The sequence below is a fragment of the Solanum dulcamara genome, chromosome 9 (assembly GCF_947179165.1).
Source record: "Solanum dulcamara chromosome 9, daSolDulc1.2, whole genome shotgun sequence".
Classification (NCBI taxonomy): domain Eukaryota; kingdom Viridiplantae; phylum Streptophyta; class Magnoliopsida; order Solanales; family Solanaceae; genus Solanum; species Solanum dulcamara.
The window spans coordinates 32,594,791-32,616,660 of NC_077245.1; positions in this window are offsets into that span (position 1 = coordinate 32,594,791).

Consider the following 21,870-nt stretch of genomic DNA (forward strand, 5'->3'; position numbering starts at 1 on the left):
GTCCTTGTGGAGCCCTTAAGGATAGAGGCTTATATCTCCAGTTACTATTTAACCTATCAAAGACTCGAAGAAAGTAGCTTACTACTTTAAAGTTTAACATTCAAAAGTGAGTAAGGGTCCTGAAGTCATATTCAGAATCTGGTAATGTAATTACCCCCAAGGCTCATATCATATCCTGCTTACATCTAAGACATGCCAAAAGAAAGAGAAAAGATAGGCTTTATATACCTCTTACGGGTTACTCTTTATCTCGTTCACCTCATCATCCTTTGAACCTATTCAATATGAAAGAAATATGAATATCAACAACCCTTGACTATTCAGCACCTTTAATTATACACGAGTATTCCCAGAACTCATTTCCTCGCTCATCTTCTCAACTAGCTCCTTTACTAGTTAAAGAGTTAATGGAAATCGAGCAGCACCTCCCCTATAATATGCCCTATCCGAATTTCCAATCACACCCCTAATAACTACAGCCAACCAAGAACAACAACCTGCAACATATATACAAGCAATTCACACCAATATTACACAATACAAACCCCAAACAACTCACTCAAAACTATCAAAACATGAATTCTGGACAGCTTACTGTCTTGCATTGTCGCTTCGTTTCATAGGGGTAATTGAGGGAAATAGGCTTTATGTCCTCATGAAAGTTATATGCATGTGTCTTAGGGTCGCATACAATTTCTAATCACCCCTACATCAATTCTGTACAAAACAATATGCCCAAAATACCAACAGCAGTCCAAAACCAAAATCTGGGCAGTACCTCCTCTATACTTCATCACCCTTTTTCGAGCAGATAAAAGCAAAATTGGATTTTTAAGGCTAAATGAAAGTTATATACCTATTAAATATATTTCCAAAACATATTTAATCACTCAAAACGAAGCTGTACACAAGAAGTTATACTAATATGACTAACAACTGTCCCATTCAAAAACGGGTTTGTTAACTAGCACTTAACGTTTTCTCTCTTTGTTCTTTCAGCTTTAGCTCAAGTTCCAAGATGAAAAATTAATTTCGTAGACATTGTAAGATACATATATACATCTCTATATGGTTGAGGAACAGCGTAGATAATTAATTCATGGAGAACAATTTAAGAACTTACCTTTAATTCTTAAAAAAACCATGGCTGCCTTGTTCTTTGTTCCTCACATTCTTCCTCTTCTTTTGTTTGCTGGAGTTTCATCTCCAAATAGAATAAGAATGACTTAGTAGTCATACAAATACACTTATATACACCTCTTTAGAATGTGCCATATGGTATCAACCTAGGGTGACACATGGCAGCCTCTTAGGGTGCCACCTCAACTTATTCGGCCAATCATATACTGCCATGTGGCAGTGGGGTCGACCTCAAGCTGCTGCATCACCTACTTTACCCTAAGTAGGTGCATCACCTGCTGATCCAAGTAGGTGCATCACCTACTTGCTTTGAGTAGGCGCGTCATTTCCTTATTTCTCTTTTGTGAGCTCGTAATCCCATCTTACTTCAAGAGCGTATGCACTCCTTGATACTTAAGCTCGATGTGTAATCAAGTAGATTAAGTGTGTAGGACTTCTAAGTTAGTAGCTTACGTAGGTAGGTCGAGTCCTACGACTTCTTACATAGTATTCCCTACTATGGAGTATCACATTATCCATCCCTTGGAGTTGTTTAATAGCATTGTAGACTATCCGGTTCACATAGTAACTTCTAAGAAGCTTAAGAGACATTCTAAGCTTAAGAGTGTGGGGTGTAATATCCTTCCCCCTTTAGAACATTCATCCCCGAATGTTAAATAAAACTTCCCTCGAGATTTTATATCAATTGTAGGGAGATTGTTTTTCTATTGCGATCACACATATTTTCATCCAAGTAATTAATATACGAGTTTTAGGAGTTGGGGTTACTTGTAGACATCAAGAATTGGTATGAACACTTGTGTTTCATGTTCTCTTCAGCTTCCACGGTCATTCTCTTTCTGGTTTTGGTTTTGCCACAATATCTTGATGGAAGGCACATCTTTAGTCTACAATCTTCCAGTTTGGCGATCTAAGATGACGATAGGTTGTTCCTCAGAGGATTTCATTTCCTGGATATCATCTATGGAACATACCCCGTGTGGCTTGTCAATACCCTTGTGAAGAATCCCTATTTGATGGACTGGGCGTATAATTTCCAAATAAGGTGGTAAACTCAACTTACCAGTCACTTTGCCCACCTTACGAGCAACTTGATACAGTTTAATATATTTTGGGTTAAGTTTCCTTTTCTTGGTGACCCTCTTATGAACATCCAATCATTAATTTGAGCTCTGTATGTCGATGTCGATTATTTACATATCATTTTTTCCAACTCTGGGCTTTTAGTCAATAGCTTGCTTAATCATGTTGGGGCCTTTTTAGCTTAGTCTTTCTAACATCGACCCATCCAATAGGGGACTTATACGTCTTGCTCTGCCAATGTTGTACAGAGCCATTGGGATACTAAAGTAGTAATTATTATTGTAGGCAACTTGATAAGTGATAGATAATTATCCCATCTATTTTCGAAGTTAACAACACCAGCTCATGACATATCTTCTAGCGTTTAAGTGGTATGCTTTATCCTGGTCATTAGGTTCGAGGGTCAAGTAGTATACGAAGACTTATCTGTCTTCCCAGTTTCTTCGCGGATTGATCCTTGGTAGTTAATTGTAACTTTGGCTCCTTCATCTGGGATAATAGCTATGGGGACTCCGTAAGGTCCTACTACACTTTACCCTATAATTTTACACCTTCTCGACTGAGTAGGTAGCCTTTGATTGAAGGAGCAGGGGCTAATATTGTTAACCCACAGGTAACATTCCCTCCAGAGTCATCTAGCGCTGGAGTGCGAAGTGAGTCTTGTAGCCCTGGTCATATTATGGGATTTTCGACCTCGTGTATTACTTCCTGTCTTCCATAAATTACATCAACTGGTACCCTTAACTTTTGGGTTTTTCTTTTTTCCGCCCTAAGATTTGGCTGCCAAGTGGTGTTAAAATTCTCTCGCCCACTATCCCATATAGCCATTCCGTGGTTTGCCTCTCATTAACTGGTACTATATTGAAGAACTGTGGCATTCGAGTGTGTCGTTAGTTAGCAATTAACTAATCCTTCTTGTCTTTCTTAAATCCTTTTAACAATACCCTCAATGTAATTTATAGTACTCCAGGAGCATAATCTCATGTCGTTTCTTTGCCGCTAGTTCAAATTCTTCCATCTCGCGTGACCACACCTGCTCTATCGCACTAAATTCCACCAGAATTTAGAAGTTAAGCGTGCTTAGGCGAGAGAAATACTGGGATGGGTGACCTTCTTGGGAATTCCTCATGTCTCATTTCATGGTAATCCTTGCAATAATGTGCGGGGCACTCAACTTAGCCCAAGATTTATCTTAGCGTCATCTCACCAGTCTTTATGTGATGCCTTGCCCTTTCCTATGTTATCTTGCAACCAGTATAGCGGTAGATATTTAGTTCTACTACGACCATGTCCCTTTTTGGTCATTTTGGTTTAACTTCTCCTATTGTATTCACCCCTTTTTGTATGCACCATTCATTAGGGTTGGCTACTGAGTAGCGCTAAAGTTCGTTCATATAGTAACCTTTAGAGACACTTTGAGTTCTGTCTATCATTAGCTGGTATAGTTTTAAAGGAATTTGTCATACAAGCTTGCCAATCCTATAGTAACTAGCTAGTCCTGTCCATCTTATTTAAACCATTTCACAATTTTTCCTTACCCCTGCTTGTAATCTTCTTGACATATTCTCGTGTCATTTTTTACCTTTACGAGAATATGAGAGAGTGCAAGAAATACCTTGTCTCACTTCTTTCTATTTCCTTATTTACTCTTTACTTATCTTATCTCCTACCATAGGAGTCTTGCTATTTCTTTTCCTTGGTTATTTATCTATCGCAATATCATTTGCGACCAACTCTACAACCAATATTTAGCTATTGACCCAGCATGGTGTCATTATCCTTCGTAGTGCCTCTTGAGTTATTCAGTATCCTTTTATTGCTATACCCTTTTTCTTTTCATACGCATTCACCTTCCAGCGTTACGTCATTCAAGGTCTTGTTGAAAACTTCTTAACACTATATTGCATAGCATTCTAACTTCTATCCAATTATTGACGACTTTCAGATCCTTCTAACTTGGTTCAACAAAGGATCTTATTGAAGTTTAAGCATCTGTCTTAAACATGTTGCCACATCAATTGCCTCTATCTTACCCTTTGTAGTTTTCTAACTTGCTTCCCCCCTTTAGAGGGTACTTATACCTTTATCCGCTTATACCTTGCTCTATGTTCAGTCTCAATTTTGTCTAGTCTCCTTCCCCAATGTACTTAGTACTGTATCATGTCCCCGTCTTTCTGTATTTTTTTTCCAACCTGATTATCCATGTATGAAACCTCGGCTAAATCACGAGGCAACAGGATCCTTCCCACACATAGTGCGACACCTTATCTATTAATCTGTACTTAAGTAATGGGACCCATGGAACAACTCATCTGAGGCCACATTCTACTTATCTCTATAAAAAGTTAATATACCCTTGTAGCCGTTCCAAATTTTCTTTTAACTAGGCAATATTTGTATTTCGGAATTCATTGTCCAAGGTTCTGTTAGAGTAGTGGCTTTCCTAACCCATATCCTTTGTTTCTTAGGATGAATGAAAGCCATGCCATTTATTCCTTAAGTTTGTTATCTTTGTCCCTTAGGGGTTCCGTTATTTTTAGGGAGACGTTGTGTACGAGCATTATTCCTTTATACCTTATAGCCCTTATCCTTAATGTGTACCCAACACAGGCTTTTAACATAGTCAATATATACCACGTACGCCATACTAGTGGTCCTACTTTATCCCTGCATAATTGTATCACCCCGTTCAATTCATACTTACATATCCCCCTTTTTGTTCGTACTCGTATTCATTTCCTAACATCTCTTGGTGGTGCTTCTGTTCGAAGCGCTTTCCCCAATTAGTCGGTGGAGGACTATAAACTATTATCGTAAACCATTTTCCAACCATTGTTGGAAGAAACCAGAATCTCTTAAACTTCACAGTACTTCTTTTAATACTTGACCTACCTGGTCTCATTCTGCATTTATCCTCGAGTTATGAACAACTTATCTAATTTACAATTAGGAGTTAGGGGCTTGGTAATTTCAAAAAGAATGAAGCTCAATTGCTGGACATCTTACCCTTCAACCTGAGCTTCTTTTTTTCCTACAACATAATTACAGTTGGAGATACTGCAGTCTGAACTGTACTGCTCAGATAGACTTTTGTTTCTTTAAAATAAACTTCCCCAAGTAAAGAGGATGCCCCTTATCGACGACATAAAGAGTACCTCTTACAGCTTTGGTTTAGCATAATATGGGTACGCGATATCAATTTCCAAGACATGTTATAACACTATGTTTTATTCCTTTTTCCTTATTCTGGGAAAATTTCGGCAGAGTTTCCTCTACACTTCTTACTATCTCACAACCTGCACGCAGAAAATACCAACCAGGCCTCACAGGGCCAACACATATATACATATATTCATATTATATCACATCCATACAGGGCTTTCAATATCACCTCATATCGTAGCCACACAGGGCTTTCAACGTTAATAATAGTATGAAAGTAATGGACTTACCTCGTATGTCTAACTTCAAACTACATCTGTTGCACTTTCTGTCTGCTTTCCTTTCAGGTTTCAACTTTACATTTCAATCACATGTCAATACCTTACCTAACAAATATCTTTCGGGCCTTTACTTTACTTACCTACGTGCTTCGTAACTTCCAAAGTCATCAATTACTTCCTTCTATTGGTGTCTTCCTTCTATTAAGATCCAAGGTTAGTATAAGGAATTGTCCTATGACTCAGATCTATAGCATGATCTCAGATATAAAAGAAAGGTAGCATCCTAAATGTCCTGTAGCCTCTTGTTTATAGATGAGGTACGCAACATCGATACACAAGATTCTACTAGACACGGTCTGCAAACAATCTAAGGATGAACTACTCTGATACCACTTCTGTCATGATTCAACCCAATAGGCCACGATTGGGATCCGACCTGGACCCCCCGTATACCTAACTATCAGTTATGGTCAAATTGAACTGTAAATAAAATAATATCATATAACAGAGCCCTATTGGGCGATAATATTTTCATAAACCTGTCTCCCTTTTCGTTTGTGTCATAACCTAAAAGGGCATGCAAGCCGACAAGGTTGCCATATCATAATAACATATACCATACATCATACAGACCCAACTGAATCAAACTGATATACACAACCCACATATACATGTCTGCAGACCTCTAACAATATTAATGACAACATATGACGGGACAAGGCCCCCGTCGTACCCCTAAATAATAAAATAATACTATACATCAATGGCCAATGCCAAAAACTAGGCTCTGATACAATGGATCCTCTTCCAGCTGAGCTAAGAGGAATCCTAAGCTGATGGACTCCCATAACCTGTATCTATACCTGTGGGTATGAAATGCAGCCCCCCGAGAAAAAGGGGGTCAGTACGACATATGTACTGAGTATGTAAAACATAACACCATACGACTAAAGGCATATCTAAAATAGAGAAGTAGGGGATAAAATATTAAATCAGAAACCTGTACCTGGAAAAGTAAAATCATGCATGCTCAAATTTTTAATATAGCGGGCCCTATCAGGGATCTAGTGAATCATATATGTAGTACCATTACCTCCTTATTACAACACATCATCACCTCATCATATATATTTATATTTACCTGCCCCCTAGTAAGGGTGCGATGAACAATGCAGTAGATTATGCGTGATTACTATTCCCAACCCCGGGGTTGAAGAAAAAAGTGTTACAGTATGCACGAGTAGAGTAGTGAGAAACAAAACACAGTTTAAATCATTATCTGAGACTCAATGAAGTCATCAAGTGAATCGTCACTTGAAAGTAATTAAAGTACCTGCTAGGTGTCACGGAGGACTGTATGGAGCATCAGGAACCATAGACATGTTTCAAAATGTTGCCAAACAGCTTATAGGATCCAGACGTTTGTCTTCATGGAGCCCTTAAGGATAGAGGCCTATACCTCCAGTTACTATTTAACCTATCGAAGACTCGAAGATAGTAGCTTACTACTTTAAAGTTTAACATTCAAAAGTAAGTGAGGGTCCTGAAGTCATATTCAGAATCTGGGAATGGAATTACCCCAAGGCTCATATCATATCCTTCTTACATCTAAGACATACCAAAAGAAAGACAAAAGATAGGCTTTGCATACCTCTTACGGGTTATTTTTTATCTCGTTCGCCTCGTCGTCCTTTGAACCTATTCAATATGAAAAAAATACGAATATTAACAACCCTTGAATGTTTAGCACCTTTAATTATACACGAGTATTCCCAGAACTCATTTCCTCGCTCGTCTTCTCAACTAGCTCCTTAACTAGTTAAAAAGTTAACAGAAATCGGGCAGCACCTCCCCTATAACATGCCCTATCCGAATTTCCAATCAAAACCCTAATAACTACAGCCAACCAACAAAAACAACCTACAACATATATACAAGCAATTCACACAACCATTACACAATACAAACCACAAACAACTCACTCAAAACTATCAAAACGTGAATTCTGGACAGCTTACTGTATTGCATTATCGCTTCATTTTGAAGGAGTAATTGAGGGAAACAGGCTTTATGTCCTCCATGAAAGTTATATACATGTGTCTTAGGATCTCATACAATTTCGAATCACCCCTACATCAATTCTGTACAAAATGATATGCCTAAAATACCAACAGCAGTCCGTGTAAGATGTCCAAAACCAAAATCTGGGTAGTACCTCCTCCATACTTCATCACCCTTTTTCGAGTAGATAAAAACAAAAATGGATTTTAAAGGCTAAATAAAAGTTATAAATCTATGAAATATATTTCCAAAACATATTGAATATCTCAAAACGAAGCTATACACAAGAAGTTATACTAATATTACTAACAACAGTCCTATTCAAAAATGGGTTTGTTAACTAGCTCTTAACGTTTTCTCTCCTTATTTTGTCAACTTTCTCTCAAGTTCCAAGATGAAGAATTAATTCCGTAGATATCATAAGATACATAAATACATCTTCATGTGGTTGAGGAATACCGTAGATAATTAATTCACGGAGAACAATTTAAGAACTTACCTTTAATTCTTAAAAAACCATGGTTGTGTTGTTCTTTGTTTCTCACATTCTTCCTCTCCTTTTGTTTGATGGAGTATCAACTCCAAATAGAATAAGAATGACTTAGTAGTCATCCAAATACACATATATACACCTCATTAGAAGGTGCTATGTGACAGCCCCCTAGGGTGATATATGGCAGCCTCTTAGGGTGCCACCTCAACTTATTCGGCCAATTACATGCCGCCATGTGATATTGGGGTCCACCTCAAGCTTCTGCATCACCTACTTGACCCTAAGTAGGTGCATCACCTGCTGATCCAAGTAGGTGCATCACCTACTTGCTTCAAGTAAGCGCGTCATTTCCTTATTTCTCTTTTGTGAGCTCGTAATCCCATCTTACTTCAAGAGCGTATGCACTCCTTGATACCTATGCTCGATGTGTACTCAAGTATCTTAAGTGTGTAGGACTTCTAAGTTAGTAGCTTACATAGGTAAGTCGAGTCCTACGACTTCTGACTTGGCCTCCAACTCCTTCTGACTTCTCATAACCCTATTTCCAATATTCCCTACTATGGGGTATCACATTCTCCCTCCCTTGGAGTTGTTTAATAGTGTTGTAGACTATCCGGCTCACATAGTAACTTCTAAGAAGCTTAAGAGACATTCTGAGCTCAAGAGTGTGGGGTGTAACAGATGTGATCATCATTTTATACATTTTATGTAAGGGTTTAGACGTATTGCAAATGTGTAAACGTGGATTGGAAGTATAAAACTATGTACATTGGAATTTGGTGTTGTTGGACGCCGTGTAAGGGGCTGTTTAATGCTATTCTAATGGGGTAAAGTTTGGCTAGTGTTGTTATTAGTATGGTGTTGTATTTAGAGGTTGTTTGTATATGTTGCAGGTCTAGAAACATGGTTAAATATGGGTGTAAATTCTTCTAGTTGCAGCCACCTCATGTCCCATTTTGTGTGGTTAAGATTTGACAAAGTAAAGATTGAAAATCGTATTTTAATGCCATAGTTTTGAGTGGGCTGTTTGGAGCTTGTGTTGAGTAGTATTGAAGTAATTTAATTATATATGGCTGCTGGTTGTTGTTGTTGGTATGGATGTACTACTCTGAGGTTACATAGAAGTTCGGATAGGGCAAGGTATAGGGGAGGTGCTGCCCGATTTCCATTAACTTCTAAACTAATTGACATACTAGTTGAGAAGTATGAACAAGTCAAAGTCTATTCATAATAGTGCTACTTTGGTGTTACATAGGATAAAGAAGGAATGAGGCGAGCTTGGTTACGGTTGATCCATAAAGGTATGTAAAGCTATCCTTCTTTACTTTTGGCATGTCTTAACCATAAGTGATTTATGTATGAAATGTGGGGATAATTCCATTCATAAAGCTCCAAGTATGACTCATAACTCTTACCCACTTCTTGATGTTAGAACTCCTACAATAATTGAGTTATTGCCTCTCAAGTCTTCTATGTGAATATATGTAGGGAACTAGTAAGTATGTAAAGCTATCCCTTCCTTCTTTTCTTTCGGCATGTCTTAGATATAAGTGAAGTGTGTATGAGCTTTGAGGGTAACTTCATTCATAATTCATAAGTTCTGAACATGATTCATGACTCCTATTCATGTTTGAATGTTAAAACTCTTGAAAGTAGTTGAGCTACTACCCTCGAGTCTTATATATGTTAAATAGTAATTGGAGGTATAAGCTCCTATCCCTAAAGACTCTACAATAATAAATGTCTCTGATTCCATAAGCTGTTTAGCATTTTCATGTCTACAATTCCTGAGGCTCCATTTAATATGATCCCTAGTGACATCTAGAGGGTACTTCAGATAATGCCTACCCTGATCTTCAAGTGATGTTCACTTGATTACTTCATTGAGTCACCGAGTCCTACAAAGGGTAGGGAACGATCGAGTTCCATAAAGGGCTGGGTATAATATTTGAACATGAATATGGCATCGAGTCCCCGAATGGGCCGGGTATGATATATGAACATGGTTATTGCACCGATTCCCAAAATGGGCCGGGTATGTTATCGTGCTCAGTTTCTCTCCTTTGTTCACCAAGTCCCATAATGGGCCTGGTATGATATATGTATATATGGATCAGGTCGTACGTTCCTCAGCATATATGTATACGATGATATGATGACATGATGATGTGATGATGGCACCGGCCCCTAAGATGGGTCATATATGAATTACCGAGTCCATAATGGGTCGGATATGATATATAATATGAGTATGTATGATTTTATTTCATAGAGCACGAGTACAAGGATTTCTTGAGTATCATACTTGTTTTATAAACCTTCGTTCCAGATGTGATCCCATTTATGATATGTTATGCTTTATATACTTTGTACATATGTCATACTGGCCCCCTCTTTTCGGGGGGCTGCATTTCATGCTCGCAGGTACAGACACGCATTTTGGAGATCCGCCAGCTTAGAATTTCCACTGAGTGATTTTTGGAGTGCTCCATTATACTAGAGCCTAAACTATTGGTATTGCTCTTTGATGTATATGTTCGTGTATTCAGGGGTACAACGGGGGCCCTGTCTTGCCATATTATACCGTGATACTCTTAGAGGTCTATAGACATGTGTGTGTAGGTTGTATGTAAATTTGTTTCAGCTGTGTCTATGCGGTGTGTTGTCAATGTTAATATGCTATGACAGCCATGTCGGCTTATGTTCCTTTTTATGAGATAATTAATGTAACTCCTTAGGAGACAAATGAAAGTGGTTGTATGTATATGAAAATATATAACGCATTAGGTTCCCATGTATAGTATCAGATTATTCATAGTCTGGATGGACTACATCTACTAGATATGTATATGGGGTCCAAGTCAAACCCCAGTCATTGCCTACGAGGTTGGGGCGTAACAAAGGTGGTATGAGAGTAGTTTATCCTTGGAGTGTCTACAGACCGTGTCTAGTAGAGTCTTGTTTATTGGTGTGTTGTGCACCACATTTATAGATAGGAGACTACAGGACATTTTGGATGTTACCTTTATTTCATATCTAAGATCGTGCGATAGAGCCGAGCTATAGGAAATGAGATTCCTTATACTAACCTCTATTTGAAGCAAAACGAAACCAATAGAAGAAGGTGACTGACGATGTGGGAAGTTACCAAGTACGCAGGTAAGAAATAGTACAAAATATATAAGTCGGGTAAGGTATGGAAGTATGATTGAAATGTAAGGTTGAAGATCAAAAGAGAAGTAAATAGGAAAATGTAACAGGTGCAGTTGGAATTGACTATACGAGGTAAGTTCATCATTTTTATACCATTGTTGATATTAAAAGCCCTGTGTGATTGTGTTATGATATGGTATATATATATATATATATTGATACTGTGTGGCTCTATTGGTATTTCCTGCGTGCAGGTTTTGAGATAGTAAGAAATATAGAGGAAACTCTGCCAAAATGTTTCTAGAAATAAAAAGAGAATAAGATACAAGGTTGTAGTATGTCTTAAAAGGTCGTGCCCACAATGATGGTGAGATTGGACTAAACTACGAGTATGGCTGACCTCGAGAACTAAGTTAATTGCTAAAATAATGGTAATAGTAATGAGGAGGTCAATATTGGTATGGAAAAAGAATCTAGAGAAGACTGGTGATACTAAGAGATGATTTAGAGAAGACTGGTAGATCTGGATAGAGTGATACATTAACGCACCGACTGAATTGACACACAAAGATAAATTATGATGAGCTATAGTTAAGAGAAGTAACAATGTGGTTAAGACAAGAGTACAAGGGAAAAAGAATTATGATGGATATGAAGTATTAATAAGACAGCTTGTGAGATATTGAAGATAAGACTGACTAAGAAGGGTAAAAGGTTAAGTACGCTTACTTCACCGAGTGTAATTGACCCATAGTGAGAATCGTGAAAAAGGTTAAGAAGTGTTATACTATGGGGTTGAATACGAACAGGATATAATATGAATATAGTGTGGATCATTATGGAAATAAGTAAATTCTAGTGAGAATGTGGCCAAAGATATGACATGGTCCGTGTGACAAGAATATAAAGGTAAGTATAAAATATAAAAGCGAGCTATAGTATGAATAAGAAAAACTTATCAAGTTCTTTAGGGAAAGTTTCGAATAAAGGTTATGCGACAACGGAAATGATAGTGAGCACAAGGAAAGAAAGAGTAACCGAAAGGAGGAAATAAGAAGAAAGCGAGATGATAGTATAGTAATAAGTCATGACATATGTAGCCGAGGATATGAATCTTAAAAGTAATAGAACTATGAAAGACCAAGCTATAGAAAGATGAGAAACGAGGTAGAATGGGTGCTAGGAAATGACTAGTGTGATATGAATAAAGATGGATGAACAAAATACATATTGCAAATAAGAAAAAAGACTATGTGAAAGTAATGTGTTCCAAATGATACAGAGGTAGCATCAGATTCCCCATGTACAGAATAAAAGATAGACATAGACGGGAGGAATGATAAGGAAATTCTAACGAGGGCACCCAAGATAGATGTAATTCATTGAATATAAGAATGGAACAAAAGATGAGTATATACTATGAACATAAAGGTATGGTACGACTACATGATGATAAGGTAAGGCCATGATTGAGGCAAACTTGGTATGTTTTTGAGAAAGTTAGAAACCTGTGTTGGGTACGCAATAAGGGTGGAAAAGCATAAGGCATAAAGGGGTACGACGTGAACACGACTTCACCCCAAAAATAGTGAAATCCTTAAGGGAAAAGATGGTAGGCCTGAGGCACAAATGGTGCAATATAAGTTATCAAAAGAGACAAATGATATAGGTTGGGATAAAGATACTGTTTTAAGAGAACTTTGGAAACTTATCATCGGAATATAAGTGTTGCCTAAGTGAGATTGGAACGACTGTAAGTACTAATTACCTATTAATGGGAATGAGAGGGATATGACCTTGGATGAGTTGTTACGTTGCATTACTCGAGTACAGATTATCAGATGAAATTTTATGCTATATATGGAAAGGGTTTCGTCACTTCATGATTTAATCAAGGTTTCATATGTGGATAAACAAGTTATAAATTATAAAGAAAGATATGGATATGGTACAGTACCAAGTGGATCGGAAAAAAAAGAGGATTGGATGAATTGGAGATTGGAAATAAGGACATAGAGAAAAGTATAAATGGGTAATGGTATACATATATCCTTAAGGGGGGAACCGGGTATGAGAAATACAAGTTCAAGATGGAAACAATGGACACTATAATATATTTGATATGGATGCTTAAATTCCAAATAGAATCCCTTGCTGAAACAAGTTAGTAAGATCTAAAAGCCAGGAATAAAGAAATAGAGGTCAGAAAGGTCATGCAACCTACGAATGTTGGTACGTTAAGAATGAGACCAAGAAAGTGAGTACATGATAAGAGGAGTAAGGGTTCAATATTGACAATGCAGTTATGATATTTTGGGTACGTTACATAGAGATGCAAAGATGGGTTAAGACAAATTACCAAGATAGAATTAGTATTAAGGGCAAATAAGATATGGCCATGGTTGGACCAAAGACCTATCCCGATATTGATTGCAAGATAAGAGGGAGAGAAAAAGGTAAAGCATGAAGATTAAATAAAATGATGCTAAGGTATTTCTGGGGCTATGTTGAGCACCTTCATATATTCGTGTAAAGATTGCAATATAACATGTGACATATGATTAAGAGAAAAGTCTGAGTGAAAGGGGAATAGAAGAGGCTGGAGTAAAGATAAAGAAATGACATAAGATAGTGTGTCTAGAGGTTGTTACAAGTTGGGCTAAGAGAATGATAAAATAGTTTAAGCAAGACGATCAGAACTAGCTGGTTACTAAAGGATGGTGGACTTATATGTCAAATTATTTTCTAGAGGTATACTAGTTAATGATAGACAGAGCATAGAACAGTTATGTAAAGTTGTTATATGGGGGAAACTCCAGCCTTGCCTGATAGCCAACTCTAAGGATTGAGACTAAGACCTAAAAAGTAGAGTGACAGTTAAAGTTTTTAGAAGAAGTCAAAAGGTAATACATGAGGCTGAAGATTCCAGAATATGGACTTCATTATAGGCTTACCTCGTGCCCTATGGAAGTATGATTCCATGTGGGTTATCGTAGACAAGATGATAAAATCAGCCCGGTTCCTTCTGGTTAAGACTACGTATTCAGCCGAGGACTATGCAAACCATATACTAAGGAAATAGTAAACCTTCACGAAGTGCCCACATCTATGAACTCGAATAGAAAAGTTCAATTTACGGCTAACTTCTGGAGATCATTCTAGAAGGGATTGGGAGCATAGGTGAATCTTGGTACAATATTTCACCCCCAGACTAATGGACAGGCCAAGCTCACTATTTAGACGCTAGAATATATGTTGCAGGCCAGTGTTATAGACTTCAGAGGTAGCTAGGGTGAGCGTTTGTTACTTATTGAGTTTCCTTATAGTAATATCTATCATTCTAGTATCCAGATGACACCGTATGAGACTTTATATGGCAAAAAATATAGGTCACCTATTCGTTGAGTTGATATTGGTGAAACACAACCAATAAGCCTAGACATAGTTCAACAAGCTGTGGATAAAGTGAAGCTTATATAGGAGAAACTATTAGCATCCCAGAGTCAACAGAAGTCATACACAGATAATCAACGTCAACATTGATAGTTTGAAGTTGGGGATTAGGCGTTCTTAAAAGCGTCACCCAAGAAGAGATTAATAAAATTCAGCAAGAAAGGGAAATTTGGCCCGAGATACGTTAGTCCTTATCAGATCATTCATAGAATAGGCAAAGTTGCCTATGAGTTGGACCTACAATCGAATTTGGAAGTACTACATTCAATTTTTCACGTGTCAATGTATAAGTGCCCCTTCCAAAATATTCTCCATGGATGAGGCCATCATAACAGAGGAGTGATCCTACGAGGAGCAACCTACCGCTATCTTGGATCGGCAAATTTAGAGGTTGCGAACTAAGGATGTGACTTTTGTCAAAGTATTATGGCAAAATAAGAACAGAGAAGAGATGACCTGGGAAGCTGAACAAAGAGATAGAGAATAAACATCCACACTTGTTCCCTATACCCACATATAATCTAAACTTTTAAATTGATTATATTAGTTAATAATAGGCCTATGGATGACGACTATTATAGAGAATTCTTGAAGTCCTCATAAGACCTTATGAGACTAGTTAACATTTGAGGACGAATGTTCTAAAGGGGGAAAGGATGTTATACCTCACACTTTTGATACATGAGAACATCTAATCAGCTTCTCTAAAGCTACCATGTGATTCGTGTTACCCATGATCTTATCAAATAAATCTGAGGAAGGGAGAATGTAACGTCCCCATATTTTGCATAAGCTAGCTCTATGTGAGTAGTGATGGTTGGAAATAGGTTTGAAAGGATTTAAAAGGAGTTGGAGGCCAAGTAATGAGTCATGGTAATCTAACTACTTGCGTAAGCTACTGACTTGGATGTCTTGCATAATTAAGCTCCTAGAGCATATATCGAGCTTAAGTAGCGAGGACTACATAGGTTCTTAAAATTACAAACCTTTGTAAATGAGCTAGTAGGTGATGCACCTACTTGAAGTAGGTGACAAATAGGTGAAACACCTACTTGGAGTAAGTAGGTGACACACCTACTAAGGTGAGACCCACCATGCAATGTGGCAGCAGCTGAATGGTTGCATGGATGAGGTGGCTACTTAGGAGATGGACATGTGTCACCCTTAGGAGATGACATGTGTCTCTCTCAAGGGAAGAGTATAACCTTAAGTTATGACTAAGTCTTTATTTCTATCTTCTTCTACACTTAAAATTTGAAAGAAAAATGGAGAGAAAGAAAGAAAGGGAGCTACGACCATGGCTGCAGCAAGCTAGGGCTATGAATTTTTCTCTAAATATTATTCTCTAAGGTAATCCCAACCCATTGGAAGGTGATTAGCTACGTGGGTTTCATTCCTCATCTTTCAACTTGGAGAATTGTAGAAAATTGTAGAGAGCAAGGAGAAGGAGCTACGGCTAAGGGTGCTACAAGGTAAGCCCTCCGATTTTGATCCATAAATTAAGTATCTAGGGTATTCTTCGATTAAGTAACGGTGTTTAATAGCATAAACTACTTAATGGGATAGCAAGAGGAGCTTAACGTTCACACCACACATTTCAGCCAACTTGGGAGATGTTATTTTACACATTTTATGTAAGGGTTTAGACCTATTACAAATGTGTAAATGTGCATTGGAAGTATAAAAGTATGTACGTTGGAATTTGGTGTTGTTGGAAGCCATGTAGGGGGCTGTTTGACGCTATTCTAATGGGGTAAAGTTTGGCTAGTGTTGTCGTTAGTATGGTGTTGTATTTATAGGTGGGTTGTATATGTTGCACGGCTATAAACATGGTTAAATATGAGTGTAAGTGCTTCTGGTTGTAGCCACCTCATTTTCCATTCCGTGTGGTTAAGATTTGATGAAATAAAGATTGAAAACCATATTTTAATGCCATAGTTTTGAGTGGGCTGTTTGGAGCTTGTGTTGAGTAGTATTGAAGTAATTTAATTGTATATGGATGCTGGTTGTTGTTGTTGGTATGGCTGTACTACTCGGAGGTTACTTGGAAGTTCGGATAGGGGAGGTGCTGCCCGATTTCCGTTAACTTCTTAACTAATCGACATACTAGTCAAGAAGTATGAACAAGTCAAAGTCTATTCATAATAGTGCTACTTTGGTGATATATAGGTTAAAGAAGGAACGCGGTGAGCTTGGTTACAGTTGATCCATAAAGGTATGTAAAGCTATCCTTCTTTACTCTTGGCATGTCTTAGCCATAAGTGATTTGTATATGAAATGTGGGGATAATTCCATTCATAAAGCTCCGAGTAGGACTCATAACTCTTACCCAAGTCTTGATGTTAGAACTATTACAATAATTGAGTTATTTCCTCTTAAGTCTTCTATGTGAACATATGAAGGGAAGTAGTAAGTATGTAAACATATCCCTTCCTTCTTTTCTTTCGGCATGTCTTAGTTATAAGTGAATTGTGATATGAGCTTTGAGGGTAACTCCATTCATAATTCATAAGTTCTGAACATGATTCATGACTCTTATTCATATCTGAATGTTTAAACTCTTGAAAGTAGTTGAGCTAGTACCCTCGAGTCTTCTATATGTTAAATAGTAATTGGAGGTATAAGCTCCTATCCCTAAAGACTCTATAATGACAGATGTCTCTGATTCCATAATCTGTTTAGCATTTTCATGTCTATGATTCTTGAGGCTCTATTTAATACGATCCCTAGTGACATCTAGATGGTACTTGTCATGACCCGACCTAGGTCTTAGTCATAACACAGTGATCGAAACCCTAAAGGGATCCAACTAAGTCTCTTGAACATATCATAAGCATACATAAGGTAAAATATAAAAGGGTACATCATAAGAGAGTCTAAACCATTAATAGAAATCTGGAAAAAAAAGTTTTATGACAACATAGACTCAAACATATGTCCAACTAGATGCCTCCAAACATGAGTATGGGCGGAGGCTAAGACATGTCCCTAGCTCACTCTCAATATACGACGTAAACAAAAGTCTTTTGGAAGAAAATAGTAATCAACTTGAAACTAGTATCCAGTCAATGAGGACTCACCACAACACCTTGAGATAGGAACGCCTGCTGGTTACGTGGACGATATGAATCTTCAACCTCAACTCCTACATTATGAGATAATGTAGACAACAAAGTATGCATTAGTATGTTGGAATGTACTAAGTATGAGAGAATGACATGCAACGTAAATCATGGAAATGCAAGGGTCAAGTAAATCACATGATAAGGTGGAGTACATAAAGTCCTGATAAAATCATATTGACCAAAGCATTTAAAAGCATAAGTTCAAAATCATAACATACTTAAGAAATCATACATATGTGGGATAGGAACCATTACCGACAATAAGACCATGCAAGATATAACATAGAATTCGATGATCCCCACATCGAGAAGAGGGAGGCTAATTTGCCAAGGTAGACTCCTAATCATGAACATGTACAATTTGTGGATCCACTAGCTAGGCCATAAAGGCAATCCTACGGAGACACGTAGTTATGATTCAACAGACTTTATATAAGTACCCCTTGCTTCTAGCCCCTACCTCAAGTCCACATTTGGTGCTAACTCAAATCCCACAAAATACATATATAATATAAGATCATAATTTCATATATCATATTTATGATCACAGGCTTGAAATCATAGAGTAACTCATTTCCATAACATACTTGTAATGTGAGAATTATTCTTTCGTCATTACAATCATATTTGCATAATTAATATCATCAGGCCTTAGGTCGCCTTACTTCATAACTTGCATGAAAAACCATAATTTGAAACATACTTATAATTCATGATCATAATGGAAATACATAGTCATAATTTATACTTTGAAAATTCATGACCATAGCTTGAACTTGGAATTTGGGTATGACATGAATGCATGATCAATTTACTTGGAAATCATGAAATAAACTTTAAAACATGCACGATCATAAACTTTATATCAGCCCATACATAATTTATATAGATAATAGAATTTAGAAGTATAATTGAAAATACTCATATATTACATCATGAACCCTAACAATCAAAATAGGAGAATTCATGGAAAAACTCTTCAATTTAATTGAATAACCATAAAATTATATCAAAATAGGATTATTATCATGCTTTAAATCAAAATTCATGCAATTGGAATAGAGATCACAAAACCCATAAAATAGCATACTTTAATTTGATAGAAAACTTGAAAAATTGATTGGGCTTCAGGGAACAAAGGATCCATGAATCAATACTCACATACCTTGAGTGAGAATACCAATTAATTTGGAAGAACTTGAGAGTTTTGATGGAGAAATTGAGTAAATGTTCTTGAAATATTTAATGGAAACCCTTGAGAGCCTTTTTGTAGAGAGACAAATATTTGATAGATGAGTTGTAGAAGAATGAATTGAATTAGAGGTTTAGGTAAATTTATAGAGTTGAATTAGGTCCTAAAAACGTCTAGGTTCATTAACTAATAATTTGGGAAAAGTCTAAACTCCCTAAAAAAACTAAATTCGGCCAGGACACCTTTCCAGGTCCCCGACGCAGACTTGTCGCGACCAACTCGGCCAGAAGACTATCCATAGGTCCGCAATGCGGTCCTGTCGCAGACTACTCTGTCTTTTGCATCTTCATAGGTCCACGAAGTGGTCCTGTCGCAGATCACACTATTTGTGGTTTCTTCAAAAATATTTCTTCGGTTCTACGGGTCCTAAAAATCCACCGGGACCATTTTACCGCAGATTTTAACCCCCTTATCGATAATCCAAACTCGGATTTTCCAAAAAGATTAGGGATAATACGTTACATGATCGGCCTATTTCTAAGGCATTCTTAGGGTATATATATAAAATTATTTTATTTATTAATTTTTAATTTTTTTTTGGGATGTTACAATATCTCCCCTTTGAAAACATTCGTCCTCGAATGAGTTTCAACTAATATAGGAAATACATGGGAAAAGGATTTAGAAACCCAACATGGACATGAGGACACTTTGAAAAATGCATATGACGTGTAAACTTCATACTTAAAATAAAACATAGTCCTTGAGATAAATCATTTTCATGAATCATGCATGCATATGGATGACATATAGAACTGAAGCGTAGAAGTTTAATTGATTTGATCATGAGCAACTTAGTACATTTAGGCTTGAGTGAAAGGAAAGAGATAAGGATATCGCTTCATCATGTCTGATTCCTCTTTCCACGTAGCACTCTCTACTTGTTGATTCCTCCACAACACTTTGACAGATGCAATATCTTTATTTCTCATCCTCTTCACTTGTCGGTCTAAAATCTCAATCGGGACCTCCTCATAAGTCAAATTCTCTTTAATACTCACATTTTCCCTTGGTACAATTGAATTTGGATCACCCACAAACTTTCTCAATATCAACACATGAAATACCGGATGAACCAAAGACAACTCAAGTGGCAAGTCTAACTCTTATACTACCTTGTCTATACGCTTCAATATCCTATACAGTCCTATATATCTAGGGCTCAACTTCCCTTTCTTACCATACTGCATTACTCCTTTCATAGGTGAATTCTTCAAATACACCATATCGTCCACATCAAATTCAAGCTCTCTCCTCCTAGTGTCCGAATAGGACTTTTGATGACTTTGGGCCATTTTCAATCTTTTTCTTATGAGCCTTACTTTTTCCAGTGCATCAATTACCAAATCTTGACTAATCAACGCCATCTCACCAACTTCAAACCACTCCACTGGAGACCTGAATCTTCTCTCACACAAGGCTTCAAAAGGAGCCATTTGGATGCTAGTGTGATAACTATTATTGTAAGCAAACTCAATCAATGATAAATGATCATCCCAACTTCCTCTAAGGTCAATCACACATGCCCTTAACATATCCTCCAATGTTTGAATTATTCTCTTGGCTTGCCCATCAGTTTGAGGATGAAAAATGGTACTTAACTTGACTTTAGTGCCAAGACCTTTTTGAAATGACTTCCAAAAATGTGAACTAAATTAAGTACCTCTATCTGATATAATCGATAAAGGAACACCATGAAGTTTCACAAGTTCACGAATGTACAACTTAGCATAGTCTTCGGCACCATAAGAAGTTTTGACCGGTAGAAAATCCACCAATTTGGTCATTCGGTCCACAATGACCCAAATAGAATCATGTTGTCTTCTAGTATGTGGAAAACCCTTGATAAAATCCATGTTCACATTTTCCCACTTTCATGTAGGAATTTTGATTTCTTAAGCTAAACCTCCTGGCCTTTGATGTTCAACTTTTACTTTTTGGCAATTAGGACACTTAGCCACGAACTCCGCTATGTCCTTCTTCATTCTATTCCACCAATACACTTCTGTTAAGTCACGATACATCTTGGTGGATCCCGGATGAATTGAATACCAAGAACTATGGGCCTTATTCAATATTAACTCTTTTATTCCATCAACATTTGGAATACACAACCGACCTTAGTAACGTAATACCCCATATTCTCCTAGGGAGAAAGCCTCAATGAAATTTTTGGCAACCGACTTCTTCAATTCGACCAAAATTGGATCATTGTCTTGTTTGGCCTTGAAGTTTGCCGCAAGAGACGATTTTGAACCATTATTTATAAGAACGCCTACATCATTAGAATAAACCAAATGCACACCTAAACCTGCCAATCTATGGACTTCTTTGACCAATTTCCTTTTACTTTCTTCAACATGTGCAACACTACCCATAGAAAATTGACTAAGAGCATCGGCTACAACATTTACCTTACCCGGATGGTAAAATATGCTCATGTCATAGTCTTTTAGGAGTTCAAGCTACCTCCTTTGCCTAATGTTTAAGTCCTTTTGAATAAACACATATTTCAAGCTTCTGTAGTTGGTAAACACATCAACATGCACCCCATAAAGATAGTGGCGCCAAATTTTTAATGCAAACACAACCGCCGCAAGTTCAAGATCGTGGGTTGGGTAGTTTCTTTCATGTACTTTAAGTTGCCTAGAGGATAGGCTATAACCT